This window comes from Cololabis saira, chromosome 5 (genome assembly GCF_033807715.1).
Source record: "Cololabis saira isolate AMF1-May2022 chromosome 5, fColSai1.1, whole genome shotgun sequence".
NCBI classification, from domain to species: Eukaryota; Metazoa; Chordata; class Actinopteri; order Beloniformes; family Belonidae; genus Cololabis; species Cololabis saira.
In genome coordinates, this window is record NC_084591.1 from 8392086 (window position 1) to 8410631 (window position 18546).

Here is an 18546-nt window from a genome sequence, read left to right on the forward strand (position 1 = left end):
GGAGAATAAGTTTAGCCGGGCAGAGAAGCTCCGGAGAGAATATGTTTCCAAGGTAAGTTAAGGCAGCAGACACCCTATTATTGTTATTCTAGCTTTCCAAAGTGCACCAGATTGATGCATTTAAATGCATTATGCTGAAAAAATTTCCCGGGGGGGGGGGGTGTTGTGCGTGCGTTCCCCCCCGGGAAATTCCCCCCCCCCGCCCGGTACCCTCTTGATGTTCCGGGACCTCCTCATGGACAATGTTGTGACCCAATTAGCCACGGTGGTGAATGGAACCTTAGATGAATACTTCTTTACACGCACCTTATTGTTTGTTTGTTGTTGCTTCGCCGATCTTCTCTCTCTCTCTCTTTATTGTTGTGGGATGTTGTTTTCTTTGCAGTTTATATAACATTTAATAAAGTGTTTAACATACGTGCTGCGTGCTGCGTGCGGTAAGAAACATTATTCTCCATGTGGTTCCAAACACGCTGCGCCCACACACCTGTGTCTATTTATCACCTAATTGCGTGACGTGACCCATTAACAAGGGTTTTGCTGCCCCCTTGTGGCTTGGTAAATAAATAACACCCAAAATTAACTTACAACCAAAAGAAACCAAAAACACCCATATTGGCTCCAACACACCGGCCCCTTAATTGTGATAAACAATTACTAAAACAAAATTCTAAGGAGCCAATACTAAAGTGATTTAGTCTTTATCTTCTTCGTGAAGCAGAGGTGTCATCTGAGTCCTCTGCAGCTTCTTGCAGTAGACAGATCTTGGAGATTGGTCTGTCCAACTGTCCAGTCTTGGTCTTCAACCTCACTGATCGCACCAAACCTCTCTTATCAGGGTAAGTATCGATGATCTTTCCCATTAGCCACGATCCTCTTGGTGCAGTGGGATCCATAATGATGACCAAGTCTCCGATGGTGAAGCTTCTTTTTGGATTTCTCCATTTATGTCTTTCTTGTAACAGTGGGAGGTATTCCTTCAACCACCTCTTCCAAAATAGGTCCGACATGTATTGAACCTGTCTCCATCTCTTTCTAGCGTACAGGTCTTCATTCCGAAAAAGTCCAAGTGGCAGCAACGGTTTTGTCTTCAAAAGCAGAAGATGATTAGGCGTAAGTGCCTCCAAGTCATTTGGATCATCTGAGACCTTTGTGATAGGTCGATCATTCAAAATGGCTTCAATTTCACACATGATGGTAAGCAAACTTTCATCATCCACATGTTGTTGTTGGAGAACAGAGTAGAGCACCTTCCTAACAAGACGAATAAGACGCTCCCATGCTCCTCCATGATGAGACCCTGCGGGTGGGTTGAAGCTCCATTTTAGTCCCTTTGACAGCAAAGCTTTCTGTATTTTGCTCTGGTCAAGGCAGGCCAATGCTTCTCTGAGCTCTCGTTCTGCACCAACGAAGTTTGTGCCATTGTCAGATCTTATGTGGAAAACTTGACCTCGTCGACAGATGAATCTTCTTATTGCATTAATACACGAGTCTGTATCCAATGAATGTGCTACTTCAAGGTGTATGGCTCTACTTGCCATGCAGGTAAATATGACACCATAGCGTTTGACCATGTTGCGACCTCTCTTAACCTCGATGGGTCCAAAGTAGTCCACTCCTGTGTTTGTGAAAGGAGGTAAGCTTGGAATAACTCTTTCAACTGGTAAATCAGCCATTTTTTGTTCTCCGTGTTTTCCTTGGTAACGTCTGCATACAACACAGTCAGATATTGTTTTTCTGCATGCTGAGTTGGCATGTGTTATCCAATATTTCTTTCTGAGGGTCGATAACATATGGTTTCTCCCAGCGTGTCCTGTGATTTTATGAATATGTTGTAGAATGAGTTTGGAAACAAGTTGATCCTTACCTAGGATTGCAGGGTGTTTAACCTCTTCAGGCATAGCTGCCTTACTGAGTCTGCCTCCTACTTTCAACATGCCATCTTCCAACACTGGGTCCAATCTGGAAATATCACTGTTTCCTTTTACAGTTTTTCCATTTTCCAGGTTTGATATTTCCATTGGGAATCTCTCCTTCTGGCTAAAACGAACAATTTCAGCCTCAGCCTTTGACATATCTTCCACAGTTACTGACTGACCACCAAGTGTAGCTTTCAGTTTAGTCATCTCTGTTTTCAGTTTTTCTGCTCCAATTCTTGACTTGCTCTGATCAACAGGGACTTGTATGTCTTGTCTGTGTCTTGCAAGCTTTAGAAGGGTATCTTTGACTTTGAGAAACCACGCCACTGAGATCCTCAGTCGATTCCAATCTGAAAAGTAGCTCAGTAACTGTTGTGTTGCATTCTCCGGATCATTCACAGCAATGGCATTCACAGAAACCTCCTTTTTAACTTCTGGGTCATTACTGTTGATCGGATTATGATCAAATATGGGTTTTGGCCATTCCTCTTCTGCCTTCAGAAGAAAGTCTGGACCCTTGAGCCATCTTTTGCAAGCCAGAAAGTGGTCTGAGGACAATCCTCTGGAGGCATCATCGGCTGGGTTATTCTTTGAATTGACATATCTCCACTGTGAGATGTCTGTCATTTCCCTTATGAGAGCCACTCGATTTGCTACAAAGGTGTGAAACCTTGTAGTTTCACTTGTGATATACCTCAGTACTGTCATGCTGTCAGTCCAAAAAACTGATTTCTCCGACTGGAATGAAAGTTCCCTCTTCAACATTTGGTCGACTCGAACTGCTAGTACAGCGGCTGTGAGTTCAAGTCTTGGAATAGTAGTTTGTTTCATTGGCGCAACTCTTGATTTTCCCAACATAAATGAGACTTGTACTCCCTTTTCAAAAGTCAGTCTAAGATAAGATACAGTACCATAGCCATGTGCGCTTGCATCCGAAAAATGATGCAATTCTGCAATTTTTGGTTTTCCAGAATGTTTTCCTTTGATGCAGCGTTGTACCTTGAACTCTGACATCTTTCTTAGATCTGCCACCCATTCTTGCCATTGGCAAGCGAAACTCTGAGGTATTTCTTCATCCCAGCTGATGTTTCTTCTGCACATCTCCTGCAGCAACAATTTAGGCGGGAGAATGAAGGGAGACAGAAACCCTAAGGGATCATAGATTGAACTTATCACAGACAGGATGCCACGTCTGGTATGCAAGCGTGCTTCCACAGATGTTCTAAACTGAAATGTGTCAGTCTCCACATTCCAGTACAGTCCAAGAGCTCGTTCCATGGGTAACTCATCCCTATCCAAGTCTAAATCTCTCATTGTCACAGATCTTTTTTCTTCTGGAATAGATGTCAACACTGTCCGATTGTTGGTGATCCATTTTGACAGATAAAATCCTCCTCTCTGAAGCATGGCAGTCAGATCTTGTATCAGCTGGATTGCCTCTTCTTCCGACGGTAGCGATTTTAAACAATCATCCACATAAAAGTTATGTTGGACAGTATCATACACCATTGGTGAGAAGAAATCCTTGTTATCCTCAGCAGTTTTCTTCAGTGCATAATTGGAACAACTAGGTGACGAAGTGGCACCAAATAGATGTACTAGCATCCGATATTCTACTGGAGATTTAGTCCAGTCTCCTTCAGGCCACCACAAAAACCTGAGAAAATCTGTGTCTTTCTCTGACACTCTGACCTGGTGGAACATCGCTTGTATATCTGCCATTAAAGCCACATGCTCCTCTCTGAATCGTAAAAGTACCCCAAGCAGCGAGTTGGTGAGATCTGGACCTTGGAGTAGTTGGCTGTTAAGCGACACACCTTGAAAATCTGCTCCACAGTCAAAAACTACTCTCAAAGTTTTCTTTTGGGGGTGGTACACACCATGATGAGGGAGATACCACACCTTGTTGTCATTACGCTGTAACTGATGTGATGGTACAATCTCAGCGTATCCTTTGTTGATAACTTCACTTAAAAAAGCTGTGTAGTCTTTCTGATAGTTGAAGTCTCTTTTGAATTTTTTCTTTAAGTTCAGCAGACGCTGCTCAGCAATGTTGCGGTTGTTAGGCATAGTTATACCCTCTCTCCTGAACGGTAGATCCAAACTGTAATGGTCTTCTCGAAGTTTAACTGAATGATCCATGATATCCATAAACTTCAGGTCCTCTCTTGACATTTCAAGTTTTTCGTCCGTAACCTTTTCATTGAAGTCTTGGTTATACTGTGACACCAAAAGTTCCTCTATTTTGGCAACAGAAATTCTGTTTGCTGTAACAGTATCACTGTTGTCATTCCCACTTCTCAGAGGTCCGTTAACGACCCAACCTAATTGGGTTCGCACAGCATATGGTCCACTGTTATGGCTGTTGATGACCTCGAGAGGTTCCATGAGATGTGGAGCATTGGTGCCTATCAACAGACCCACATCTGTGTCAATTTCTTTGATTTGGATTTTGTCCAGGTATGGCCATTTCTGTACCTCTTCCTGTTTAGGAGCATTGTTCCTTGACACAGGCATCGTTTTTTGCGTGATGACTTCTGGGAGGTGAAAGAATTGGTCACCATCAAATCTGCATACTTCCAAACCTTTGAATGCGTTACAAGTCACAACCTTGGTTTGTCCCATTGTACGAAGTAGTATTCCCCTTCTGGTTCCTGTCAGGTTCAACTGCTTCAACAAATTATCAGTACAAAATGTAGCCGTACTTCCTGGATCTAAGAATGCGTATGTCTGCACCAGTTTATCACCCTTTTGTGATTTCACCTGTACAGGTACAATGGAAAGGACGCAGTTATCCTCTTCTCCGGCCCCTGTATGACTGCATGGTTCCATGGTTATGAGCGCACTGCTTACTGGCATTTCCTGTTGCTGATGTTGTTTGTTCTCCTTTTCTTTAAATTGAATGTGAAGAATGCTTGGGTGGTTGCAATTACACACATTGCAAATGAGCCGTCCTTTACAGTCTTTGCTCATGTGTCCTACCTTTAAGCAACCAAAGCAGACACCTTTCTCCTTTAGAAAGGAAATCTTTTCCTTATGCATCATCCTCTTCAATTTATTACACTCCCCCAATGGATGTGTTCCTTGACAGCACAAACAGCCTTCCTTGCGATCGTCACGTGAGACAGTGTTTACTTGAGGTTCTGGTTCCACAACAGCTGCTACAGTAGCAAAACTGCTTCCTTTATACTTCTGATTTTTAACTTTTAAATTCCTTTTGCTGGTGTCAAATCTCACATCTTGAATATCTCCGAACAGAGGATCTGACATTATTTTCACCTGTTTTTCGATGAAATTAACCAGGTCTGGGAACATCACTCTGTAGCCTCTTTGCTCCTGTAGCTCACAGGCTGCAGCTCTCCATCGTTCTCTAAGTTTGTACGGCAATTTCATCATTATTAGCCGCATGTTGGATGTGATGTTCATTTCTTCCATACTAGTTATGTCCTCCATAGCAGTGCAACATTCTCTTAAAAAGAAAGCATAAGATTGCAATGCACTGACATCTTCCGGCTTAATTGTAGGCCAGGCGTAAGCCTTTTCCATGTAGGCTGTGGCTATTTTATTTTCATTGCCAAAGTGTGTTTTTAACAGTGATTTGGCCCTTTGGTAACCCTGACTGGGACTCAGGTGTTGGCAACTTTTCACAAGTTCCTTAGGTTGTCCTTTAGTGAACTGTTCTAGGAAATAGAGACAGTCCTGACTGTTATCAGTTTTCCTTTCAATGGTGAGTTCAAATGCTTTGATAAATGTTTGATATTCCAGAGGATTACCATGGAATACTGGAATCTCTCTTTGTGGTAGCAAAGCAGCAGTCTGTTGTTGAACTATTAATGCTGTGATTTCATTCTGCTTTGTTAATATGCCATGGAGGTTGCCTTTGGCTTGTTGTTGGTCTGTTGTGGTTCTTGATTCTGTAGTTGGTCTATTGAAAGGATGGTGAACACCAGTTGATCCAGGTATGGCTTGATGTTCATGAGACCTGTTGATGTTGATATTTATTGGTTCATATTGACTTTGCTTCCTTGTTTGTATTTTTTGCTTTGGTCGTACGTCCTGTGTATACGACACTGTATTTGTAGGTTGAAAAGTTGATTTCTTACGCTGGGGATCTTTCAGAGCTTGTAGTGTTGTAGGTTGGGTTTCTTTGAATTCATCTTTCAGTTCCGTCAAAAGTTGCTGGCTTTTGGATGTGGCAAGATATGAGTTCATGCCATCACGACTACTTTTGGAACGACTAGACACAACGCTTCCCTCCAACACTTGTATCATTGCATTGGTAGCTGCTAATTCAGTGTCCAGCTGTAACTTCTCCATTTTTCTTTTTAGGGTTTCCTCCTCAACTTGCAGTGCATGGATAGCCCCCAATGCAGCAGCACGCTGAAGCAATGCAGCCTTTTCTGCTTGAGCTTTACGATAAGCTGATGAAGTACTTGAAGCAGATGATTTACTTGAAGTGGATGATTTACTTGAAGCAGAAGATTTATTCGACACTTTAGTTTTTATGTGTTTCACTGAAACATTTGAAACACTATCTTCTGGGTTTATTTCAACGTCAGCGCCATCACCAGCATTAACACCGACGTCATCAGCATCATCACCACCGGCAGCATTAGCACAGATGTCATCAGCCTTATCATCATCACCATCAGCAGCAGCATTAGCACAGTCATCATCACCAGCATCATCAGCAGCAGCATTAGCACAGATGTCATCAGCCTTATCATCATCACCATCAGCAGCAGCATTAGCACAGTCATCATCACCAGCATCATCAGCAGCAGCATTAGCACAGATGTCATCGGCCTCCTCATCATCATCATCATCATCACCACCAGCAGCATTATCAGACAGCCATTGTTTCACATTGCTCATGAACCTTTTATTTGAACCCATCTTCGTTTTAAACCATTCTTCTTGCCTTTTCCTCTCATCTTCGGGAAGCGGCATATCAATAAATTGTCTGTGCATATTAACAACCTCATCGCATATGCTCATGAAATGTTTCAGACTCTTTTTTACCTTAAACACTTCAGCCTTTGTTTGCATAAGAGTCTCGATTTCTTTTTTCAACTTGCTTGCCTCAGTTAACATCGATTTTCTTCTTTTTTGAATGTTCTCAACAAGCATTTCCATTCCTTTCGGAGTCAATTTAGTTGTCCTTTTTTCCTTAGTGTTTTTAGCTGGTTCATTATTCCCAGTATTATAGAAGTCATCATTGGCTTTATCCATTTTAATTAAGGAGTGAGCTTACACCTCCGCACAACACACACACAGAGGTTTCGAAAATAATCAATCTTCTCGCGACCCGTATCCAAATCTTTTACAGCCCAATGCTGTTCCAAACTTTAGGTAGCGTTAGATTGAATCACACCCACCAGTGTGTCTTCTTCCATATAATTGCCGCTGCTCAGCTCACATGTCCCATTCAAACAATCCAACAATGTCCTCATGAAACAATCCAACAATGTCCTCATGAAACAATCCAACAACGTCCTCAATCCTTCCTCTTTGGAGTTGTTTCTTACTTTTTGTTGTGACCCAATTAGCCACGGTGGTGAATGGAACCTTAGATGAATACTTCTTTACACGCACCTTATTGTTTGTTTGTTGTTGCTTCGCCGATCTTCTCTCTCTCTCTCTTTATTGTTGTGGGATGTTGTTTTCTTTGCAGTTTATATAACATTTAATAAAGTGTTTAACATACGTGCTGCGTGCTGCGTGCGGTAAGAAACATTATTCTCCATGTGGTTCCAAACACGCTGCGCCCACACACCTGTGTCTATTTATCACCTAATTGCGTGACGTGACCCATTAACAAGGGTTTTGCTGCCCCCTTGTGGCTTGGTAAATAAATAACACCCAAAATTAACTTACAACCAAAAGAAACCAAAAACACCCATATTGGCTCCAACAGACAAATTAAGCACTGCTTGTACTTGTTGTGCTTCTAAGATATGAAAGTGAGCCTACTTACCGCTTTGAATGATGTTTTTATATTTATTTTTTATTTGCTCCCATGTGCGTTTCACTCCGCTGGGGTTGCAGCTGAAGGAATGAGGCTACAATTGTCATACACGCCATACGAATACATCTAAGCAACACATGCATTTAACAGAATAGACAACTGTAATTATAGTCAGATCTACTTATGCCCTAATGATGGGGCAGTGATGTTTATATCCCTATGAACTTACGCATTTATACAGTCAGCGATCTTTTGCCAGCTGTCTTTCCTGCATTTTGCAGCTGCAACTGTGTTGCTTTTTGCCTGTATTATATGCCTATACTCATCATATTTCCGTAAAATTATTGTTTGCTCTTCGCTACTGAAATAAGCGGCTCTGACAGCGGACTTCTCCATGCTTGCGATTGGTCATGCGCTGAAAACACCGCCCCTTTTATGTGCACGCGCTCATATCCAGATTGGAGAAACCTGGGTTGATATACCAAGTTGATAACCACCGTCGTGTGACCGCTTAGCGTGATTGCAATTGTCCGGGTTAGTGAATCTGGATAAGGAAAAGATATCCTGGGTATGTTGAACTTGCTTCGTAGTACAGGCCCCAGGACAACTAGAAGAGGACTGAACGGAGACGGTCTGTCAGGACGAGGAAGAAACCTCTTCTGTCTACAACCAACATGGAAGCAGGACTGAGGGATGCTGGCCTGGACCTGGACCAGGAACTCCTCTGTAGACCAGAGTCCTCTAGAGACACATGTGTCTGAAACTGGCTCATGTGACAGGAAATGATCCCAAACGCAGCAGCAGATCTGCACCAGAATGATGAAAAATAAAATAAAGTAAAAAATAAATAAATAAATAAATAAATAAATAAATAAATAAATAAATAAATAAATAAATAAATAAAGACAAACCTCTAAGAACTGAAGCAACGTTGGACAGAAGACCGGACCAGAACCCCTCCAGAACCAAGAGACCCTGAAGGACACAGGAACCATCAAGTCTTGATCTACAAGCTCTTTGAATCTCTGGGGTACTTAGTATTGCCCCTCTTTTCTCTTTTCTTCAGAATAAATAATAATATGTTAAAAAAAGCGGTTGAGGTTGAGACAAAACTAGATAATCGGATGAGCTTCATTATATATTACACATAAAACATTATTAAAAGTGAGAGCGGTGCTGATTTCTACAGAAGAGTGTTAGGGCCAGGCAGGAGAAAATTAAAAATATTTTAGAAAAAAGTCGAAATGTTGAGAAAAAAGTCGCAATGTCGTGAATAAAGTTGAAATTTCAACTTTATTCACTTTTTTATTGAAGTGCACAATAAAAATAAAATCTTCCTCCTCTAAAATATTATTTTTATTTTTCTCCTGCCTGGTACTAATACTCTTTTGTAGATTTCTGTTCAAGATGCATACTATTATTTATTTAAGATTTAAAAAAACAAACAAATTAATTTATAAGGATATGATGTGATTTTGTACTTTGTGAGTTTGAATTTAATTCTGTCACTTTTATGTCAGAAATGATGATGATCCAGCCCTTTTTTTTTTAAATAAACTGATATATAAGACCAGTGTTGGTGTTTCTCTGCTGTAGTGCGAGTTTCCTCCACCAGGGGGCGATCTCGCGAGACTTTATACGTCCTGCTCTCTGAAAACACTCTGAGGATCCTTTTTTCTATTTCAGTGGACGTTATTGATGGTGTGAACTTCACACCATCAATAACACACTGTGAAGACTGCCCTGCTCTGTGTTCTTTCAGAATAAAAGCCTGTAATTAAATCTAGCAGCAGTTCCTGGGTGTGAGGCTCGAGTCGGGGTCGTTTTGTTGCTCCGGCGCTTTTATAGTGTCATAATAATAATAATAATAATAATAATAATAATAATAATAATAATAATAATAATAATAATAATTCCCTGCAGCCAGAACTGGATCTTTGAGCTCAGTTCAGCGATTTAAAATGTTCTCAGGAAACTAAAAGACTGAATTAAAGGCGTTTACGCGGGGGAGCGGTTCTGGATCCAGACCTGCAGGTCCTCTACAGACCACTAGGGTCCAGATCCAGACCTGCATGTCCTCTACAGACCACTAGAGTCCAGATCCAGACCTGCAGGTCCTCTAGGGTCCAGATCCAGACCTGCAGGTCCTCTACAGACCACTAGAGTCCAGATCCAGACCTGCAGATCCTCTACAGACCACTAGGGTCCAGATCCAGACCTGCAGGTCCTCTACAGACCACTAGAGTCCAGATCCAGACCTGCAGATCCTCTACAGACCACTAGAGTCCAGATCCAGACCTGCAGATCCTCTACAGACCACTAGGGTCCAGATCCAGATCTGCAGGTCCTCTACAGACCACTAGGGTCCAGATCCAGACCTGCAGGTCCTCTACAGACCACTAGGGACCAGATCCAGACCTGCAGGTTAAAACATCCAGCTTCACAACAGAAATAAACATATTTAAAGTCTGATGGTTCTGGTCTCCGTTATTCTGCAGGTCAAAGGGGGTCTCCAAGTTCTCAGAATCAGTTCCACTTCCTTTTCCAGCCGTTTCCGCGGCATCAAAGTAAAACCATCAGAACATATCTCAACGTTCGTCGTCCCAAACTCCTCACAAATGTTTATAAACTCATAAATGGAAAGCCGAGCCGTTGTTTGGAGGATTAAGTGGAAACCTGCATATTTCTGTCCCAGACGTCGGCTGCAGCCTCAAGTGGCTGATAATTCTTAGACGTGGGAGCGTAAATACCTCTGCTGACCGGCGTCAGCCTGACGTCGGACCAGAAGGACTCCCGGACCCCCCTGCAGTCCTCGGTGGTCTGGGCCTCTTATCTCAGTTCCTCCTCCCGGTTTCCACTTCAACGGATCTCCATTACACGACTTTACAAGTTCCCTCTCTGGACGCCGTGTTCCTGCATGAAGGAGGACGTCTGATTTAATAGACGAGCAGCAGGGAGGGAACTCTGCAGGACCAGAACTTGCACTCGCACCGCTTTTCCACCAAACCGGTTCCAGAGCTGGTTATGGTTCACAACTCGTTCAACTTTAGAACCAGCTGAGAACCGGTTTGTTTTTCCACAGCTCGGTTGCTAAGAGGAGCCACGTCAGTTACGTCTCTGCAAACGTCAGTTACGTCGCTGCGTTTGCGTGAAAGTTGCAGCAACAACCAGGTATTTGCTCTAATAGGACTTGGTCCACGTAGCTCCTCCGTGGACCCATCTCTAAAAGACAGGTTGTCTCCTCCTCCTCCCATGATGCTTTGCTGCATCCAGATTCATTCTTATTTGAAAATGTCTCCGTCTCCCAGTCTTGCTGTTGCCGTTGGTCTGAATAACTCCACCCCCTCCGCTTATGTAAGCAGTTCTTTCCTCTAGTCCAGCAAAGAGTTGGTGCTACCTTGGAACCGGTTCTTCTGGCCCAGAATTAGAATTAGAATGTCTTTATTGTCATTTGTACAGGTACAACGAAATTGGATGCTATCTTTAAGGTGCATGGTTTTAGAAAAAAATAGATATATTATAAAACTATATATATAAAAATATATAAAACAACAACTATAAAAATAAATACTCTCTAAAAGGACACAAACAGGAAGACAACATACAGGTATTGCACGATTCTATGGCAGGTATTACACGGTTCGGTCAGTATTGCACATGGAAAAAGTCAGTTTGATTATTTAGCAGTATTGAGTGTACTGTAGTTATGGCTCTGGAATAGAAACTGGAAACTGTTCTTGAGTCGGTTTGTGCGTGATTCAGTGTCCTGAAACGTCTGCCTGTTGGCAACAGTTCAAAGAGTGAGTGTCCGGGGTGAGACAGGTCCTTGATGATCTTCCTGGCTTTCCTGAGACACCGGGTGTTGTACAGCTCCTCCAGGGAGGGGAGAGTGCAGCCCAGTATTTTTTGGGCCAGTTCTTTGTCAGTGGGAACAGAAACCCCGGCTCCAAACTCAGACCTGGACCAGAACCAGAACCAGAACCAGAACCAGAACCAGAACCAGAACCAGCCCAGGAACCGGTTTGGTGGAAAAGGGGTATTCAATTCAATTCAATTCAATTTTATTTATATAGCGTCTAATACAACAGATGTTGTCTCTAGGTGCTTTCCAGAGACCCAGAACATGAACATGAACATAAACATAAACATAAACATAAAACCCTGATCAATTATTACATAAACAATGACTACGTTTACATGCAGTCAAAATTGGGGTTATTGCTAATATTCCGGTTACTGAAACATTCGGAATATTCATTTACATGGTAATTAATCATTCGGGATATCTGGATCAAACCAGCGACGCACGGAGAACGTGATTACACAATTAGCTTCATTTCCGCTTCTTCTTCCTGTATCCAAATTCAAAACAAATGCTGCTTTGCGCAACTTTTCGCTCACCTTTTTTTTATTTTTTTATTTATTTCGATCATGTGCTCAGTATGGTACACTCATTCATAACATGTTGTGTAATCATTTAGATCGAAAAGGAATAGGCTGAAGCTCTGCATTTCCACCCAAAAGAGAAGCAAAGACAAAACACAAAAAGAAAATATATGTAACAACAAAGAACCAGTAAGAAAAGAAAAAAGGAAAAATAAATAATAAATAGTCCTGATTAAAACAAGGACAAAAAAGATCAGTAATTATTACCTGCATAATTCCATAATTCTCTCTCTTGCATCTCTTGCACCTTCTTGTAAATCTCGCTATCCCCGTACTTTCTACCGTCTTCTCCTATAAGAACTTCCTGGACCCAAAAGACCAGGATTCCTTGTGAACAGAGCATGCTCAGGAAACAAATTCATGTTCCGTTTGATCGGGATATACCGTTTGGCGTTTACATGACCCAATATTCGGGTTTTAAAAGGAGTAACCCAGGGGTCATATTCAGGTTTTTAAAAACCGAAATATGAGCAAATTCGGGTTATTCAAAGGGGTTATTGGTGTTTACATGGCCGTGCAAATGCGGGTTATTGCCAATATTCGGGTTTTAAAAGGGTTATTAAGTGCATGGAAACGCAGTCAATGGCAGGTAAAAACTCCCATAGTGGGAGAAAAACCTTAAGCCAAACAGTGGCGAGAAAAACTCCCCTTTAGGAGGGAAGAAACCTTGAGCAAGACCAGGCTCATAAGGGGGGACCCTCCTGACGAAAGCCAGACTGGGGGGGTCAGTAGCACAGCAGGCAGGTGGAAGCAGCAACGGGACGACCAGAGTGGGGGGGGGGGGTATCAGTGAACCCGATAAAAGACCTGACCAAATGTCCGCTGACGTCCCCGTCTGGTGTCCCCATAAACACCGGGCCTCGATCTGAGACGTCCTGACCGTGAGACGGGCCTGCTTCAGTCACACAGGCCTCTGTAGCAGAACCAGAACCAGAACCGTCCTCCAGACCGGGTTCAGAAGCATGACTTCCTCACAGGAGACCGTCTGTATTTGTATTTGTATTTTATTTTTTTAAAGGAAAAGAACCAGGGACAGTACATATTAATAACATTTTCATGTAAATATGCTAGATTATAGCCAGTGGCTAATTTGCATCTTTAGTCCCTGGGGCAGGTTGATGTAAAAGAAGGTTCCAGACACACATACATTACATGTAGCCCAAGAAATTATGACACACAGCAGTAAAATACACTAATAAATACACAATAGAAGAAAACACAATAAAATACACTAAGATATAAGATCAAACATACAATAAAATACACTAAAATGTAATATGAGTGCAGACTTGATTCTCTAGAAGCCATGTTCTTAAGTGTTTAATGAAGGAGGTGAGGGTGGGTGTGTCTCGTATGACATTTGGTACTGTGTTCCATGTATGAGATGCTCGGTCTGCTGTTTCTGGTGGAATTTGAGGACTGTTTGGGGCCCGTTTGGGGCCCGTTTGAGGCCCGTTAGGGGGTCGGTTCTCCTGCTCGCAGCCCTGATAACGTCCTGGACTCTGGAACCGTCTCGGACCGGGATGAGTCCGGTGTTTTCCTTGGACGCTGTTGAGAGCAGAGCTGATGGTTTATTAATGTGCACCGAGGTCTGAGATGCTGCTCTGTGCTCTGTCACGCCGTTCATCACTTTGGGGTTGATCTTCGTGTGAAACCTCGGTCATGTCCAGAGGTTAGTCCTCCCTCTTTTAATGCTCTGGTTTTTCAGAATAAAAGCCTTTAAAAAAATCATCTGAGCATAGAGGGTCTCACCGACTGGGAAATATGAGCTCAGAAAAACAACAACATGCAACAGAGAATAAGAAACTGATGTTTCTTATGAAAGAGACATCAGTAAAAACTTTGTGGGCAATAGTAAGTACCCCCTACTGCCAGCAGAGGATATAAACAAGTAATGGCCTTAGAGACGTTGTTATTGCTACGTATCAATCTGGAGTCTTGAAAAATATTCATGACAGCCGTCAGTCTTCCCAGGATCACCGGCTGAGGTCGGGGTCGCAGGGATCGATCGCTGCCGTCTTTGGCCACTAATGCGCCAACACTCCACCTCAAAATCAGAGAGAATGATGCAGATTATGCAGATGATGCAGATGATGATGATTAAGATGATGAAGATGATGCAGATGATGAAGATGTTGCAGATGATGATGAAGATGATGATGTTGCAGATGATGATGATGATGAAGATGAAGATGATGATGATGATGATGATGATGATGATGATGATGAAGATGTTGCAGATGATGAAGATGATGATGATGATGATAAAGATGATGAAGATAATGATGTTGCAGATGATGAAGATGAAGCAGATGACGATGATGATGATGATGATGATGTTGCAGATGATGAAGAAGAAGATGATGATGATGATGATGATGATGATGATGATGATGATGATGATGCAGATGATGATGATGATGATGAAAATGAAGATGATGAAGATGAAGATGAAGGAGCAGGACATGAAATGATCAAGCTTTAGTCCGTTAAATGTTTCATCCACAGAAACAAAACACAACTCCAGCGAGAATTTTAACCAAACCAGAACCTATACCGGAAACGGAACCGGAACCAGAACCAGAGAACAGAATCAGAATCAGAATCCGAGCTGGAACTAGAACCGGAACCATGGCCTGGACCAGAAACCGCAAACGGAACCAGAATCAGAACCGGAACCCAAACCGGAACCAGAACCAGAAGTTCAGGTTCAAGTTTATTATATAAAGCACTTTAAAAACAACAACAGCTATATGAACTATAACCAGAATCAGAATCGGAACCAGAATGTGACCCAGAAGTTGAACCAGAACCAGAACCAGGACCAGAACCGATAACCAAAATCGGAAATGGAACCAGAATAGGATACGGAACTAGAACCAGAACCGGAACCAGGACCGGAGCCAGAACCGGAAACCAGAATCAGAATCAGAAACAGTTCTTGCTATTATTTCAATACAATGTATTTTCTTGGTGAGAACTTTGAATAAGCCCATTTAGAGCTTCCTTTCTCACCTGCACATATTTTCATGCTTTTTATGTTCATTTAAACTTTTGTACCGTTTTTTTATGTTGTGCAAATAAACAAATCAAATCAGAAACAGAAACAGAAACAGAACCAGAACCAGAACCAGAACCAGATCCGGAACCAGAACAGGATCTGGAACTACAACCGCAACCAGGACCGGAACCGGATCCAGCTCCTACATGTTACACTGAGTTTAAAGCAAAACTCCACAGATTGTAACGATGTGAAGATGAATCACTCTGACGCGACACCCGCCGACCTCTGACCTTTGACCCCAAGTCTCGGGCTGATGTCACGGATCACATATGCGGCCAGTCCTGCGGGTTTCAGAACCGACAGCTGATTGGCTGAGCCGACTCCTCAGAGCTGTCAATCACCCTGGAACGTTCCTGAGATACGGCCTTGTGGGAACACGGAGGGGTGCGACCCGCACCGAGGTCAGGTGACACAAACGGAAACGAGACTGTTTTATTTTGAAATGAAAGACAGATTTACATGGATGTCAAAATAAAAGCACTTTGTTATAGTTCTGAACGACAAGGATTGTCGATCCTGACAAAAGACTGGATAAACTCTCAGGTTTGGTCCAGTAAATGGTTCTGGACTTTTGGGACTGTTTAGGCTTTAAGCATCTTCATCTTCATCTTCATCATCTCTGCTCTGGTCATCTGGACCAAGCCTGGGACCGGCAGGTCCGAATCCGAGAGGTGATCACTGTTTTCGTTCTGATGAATCGCTGAAAGCAGCCGAAGTGACGCGTCGATGACTTCAATCCACATCTGAACTCCCAAAATATCAACTCGTCTGGATCCAATTATTTTTCTCCTCACAAGTTGACTTTGTGCTACGCGATCTGTAAACATCACCGAGCGAAAAGAGAGTCATTTGGTGAGATTTCATAAGTTCCCCCCACTCCCGTAGGGTGGACTGGGACTCTGCCATGTGGTTGGGTTGTTTACAGATCACTGTTATGGTTGGAAATGTTCAAATCTTTGATCCCACGTCACGTTAAAACCCAGGATCTCAACTCTAAACAGAATATAACAGTGAACAAGGCAACGTTTTTACTCACAACAGAAACACAAACAGTTTTAAAAGTGAATTTCATTAAAAATACAAGCTTACGCTGATTTTGACGAGAGCAGCGTGTCTAGAAACAGCTGGCACTAAGTTCTGAAAGGAAACTCCCGGCGGATCAGCAGCAGCGGGTCGGGTTACCGTCGGCAGCTCCGGGACGGGATCGGATATGAAAACAAAACTATCTTCTGGACGGAGGTTCATCAGTCCCAGCGGAGCTGGGTCTGCTTTGTGAAACAGAGTTAGGATCTTCATTGCAATCATGTAAAGAACTTGATTGTACCACGTAGACCACGTAGACCACTTCCAGTCCTGTTGGAGCCTTGACACGCCAGGACTAGGGGACCACTATGGTCTGGATCCGGCCGGACTAATGCCGGACTCATGCTGGACTTGTGCCGGACTCATGCCAGATTCGTGCCGAACTAATGCCGAACTAATGCCGGACTCATGCCGGACTTGTGCCGAACTAATACCGGACTAGTGCCTAACTAATGCCCGACTAATGCCGGACTAGTGCCGGACTAGTGTCTAACTAATGCGGAACTAATGCCGGACTCATGCCGGACTCGTGCCGAACTAATATCGGACTAGTGCCTAACTAATGCCGAACTAATGCCGGACTAATGCCGAACTAATGCCGAACTAATGCCTAACTAATGCCGAACTAATGCAGGACTCATGCCGGACTCGTGCCGAACTAATACCGGACTAGTGCCTAACTAATGCCGAACTAATGCCGGACTAATGCCGGATTCATGCTGGACTAGCGCTGGACATTGCCGGACTAGTGCCTAACTAATGCCGAACTAATGCCGGACTCATGCCGGACTCCTGCCGGACTCATCCCGGACTCATGCCGGAGTCATGCCGAACTAATACCGGACTAACGTTGGACTAATTCGGGATTTGTGCCAGACTAATGCCTAACTAATGCTGAACTAATGCCGGACTAGTGCCGGACTAGTGCCTAACTAATGCCGAACAAATGCCGGACTCATGCCGGACTCCTGCCGGACTCATGCCAAACTAATACCGGACTAATGTCGGACTAATTCGGGACTTGTGCCGGACTAATGCCGGACTCATGCCGGACTAGTGCCTAACTAATGCCGGACTAATGCTGGATTCATGCTGGACTAGCGCTGGACATTGCCGGACTAGTGCCTAACTAATGCCGAACTAATGCCGGACTCATGCCGGACTCCTGCCAGACTCATCCCGGACTCATGCCGGACTCATGCCGAACTAATACCGGACTAACGTCGGACTAATTCGGGACTTGTGCCAGACTAATGCCTAACTAATGCCGAACTAATGCCGGACTAGTGCCGGACTAGTGCCTAACTAATGCCGGACTCATGCTCGACTAGCGCTGGACATTGCCGGATTAGTGCCTAACTAATGCCGGACTAATGCAGAACTAATGCTTAACTAATGCCAAAGTAATGCCAGACTTGTGCCGCACTCATCCCGGACTCATGCCATCAGGACATTTTCCTTTCACAGCAGGATCTAATAACACAGTTGACCGTGTCATGTGAAGCTAAATGTGAATACTTCTGTGTCTGAATCTGATTTAAAACTGACTGAGAAATAGTAGAACAGTGTCCCGCTGTCAGATGAATCCAGATTTAGCATCTGCTCCCATCCAGACAGCTTCTTCTTCAGAGAAGGTCTTCCTCTCTGTCAACTTTCCTGCTGGGTTTTATTGCCATTTCACGCAGTCGTTTTCTCTAAAACCCAGATTCTTTTACTGAAGTAATTGTTGGTGAAACGCTGAGACGACCAGACACGTGCAGCCGCCTCACGGCTCCCCGAAGTCAACCCTAAACGAGCACAAATTTTTACCCTTCAAGCAAAAAAACACAAAAACACATTAAAATCTCAACTCAGACAAAAATGTATTTTTGTCTAAAGATAACATGTTTCTGGCTGAAGTGGAGGTCTGTGAAGTATGATTCATGTAGAGGGGAGGGAGAAGATGAAGGGAACGGAGCCCGTCTAAATCATTCCCATTTGATGTTGGAAGTGCGCCTGATTATCTGAGCAGCGTTTCACAGCCGCTCGAGGGTTCGATTCCTTCAGTCTGGTGAGCAGGTATGCGT